Source organism: Nothoprocta perdicaria, unplaced genomic scaffold (genome assembly GCF_003342845.1).
Source record: "Nothoprocta perdicaria isolate Ctin4 unplaced genomic scaffold, notPer1 scaffold_177, whole genome shotgun sequence".
Classification (NCBI taxonomy): Eukaryota; Metazoa; Chordata; class Aves; order Tinamiformes; family Tinamidae; genus Nothoprocta; species Nothoprocta perdicaria.
In genome coordinates, this window is record NW_020454949.1 from 472,841 (window position 1) to 473,562 (window position 722).

Consider the following 722-nt stretch of genomic DNA (forward strand, 5'->3'; position numbering starts at 1 on the left):
CAGGGGGAGCCTGCCCGCGGAGAGGGAGCAAAGCGGGATTTCGCTCATTATTATCATTTTTAAGCGCTCCTATGGTTTTCCCCCTTTCTTTCTATTTCTTGGGCTGGGATCCAYGTCCTCAGCTGCCTCCCCGCCAGCCCGCGGAGCCGCCGCCGGGACGCCCTTGCCAGCTCAGGGCAGCCCCACTCTGCCGCTCGGCGCAGGGGGATCGCGACGCACTTTTAAGCATTGCAACCCAGGAATGTAGCCAGGAGGTCGGGCCTGGAATAGAACCGTAAAATCAGAACTGCAATCTTTTTGATGTTTCAAAGTCGCTTTGAATGCCTTTGATACCCTCAATAGCAAATTTACTGGGCTATTATCACTAATATGCAGAAATAAGTAATATCTCACAGAGACTTCTTATGGCTTAATGTATCCTTTAAAATAAAGGTTTTTTCCGTCTTCTTCTTTAACGACACATTAATTTCCCCTCTACCTTTGTTTCTCCGAGAGTAGAGCTCCCTGGCTGCACTTGGGCTCTGAAAGGACTTGCCTGCTTCCTTCTACCCCCTGATTTCTTCCCCCCCCTCTCTCTTATTTGTTTGTTTGTTTAAAGGAAAGCCTAGCTGTACACTTTTACTTGTCCAGGTGGCCCTGCGTCCTTTTGGGTAGCATCCAGCCCAAGAGGAACCTCTTTGCCAGCCCAAGTGAGGAGGAAAGGGAAAGAGAAGAGGAAAGGG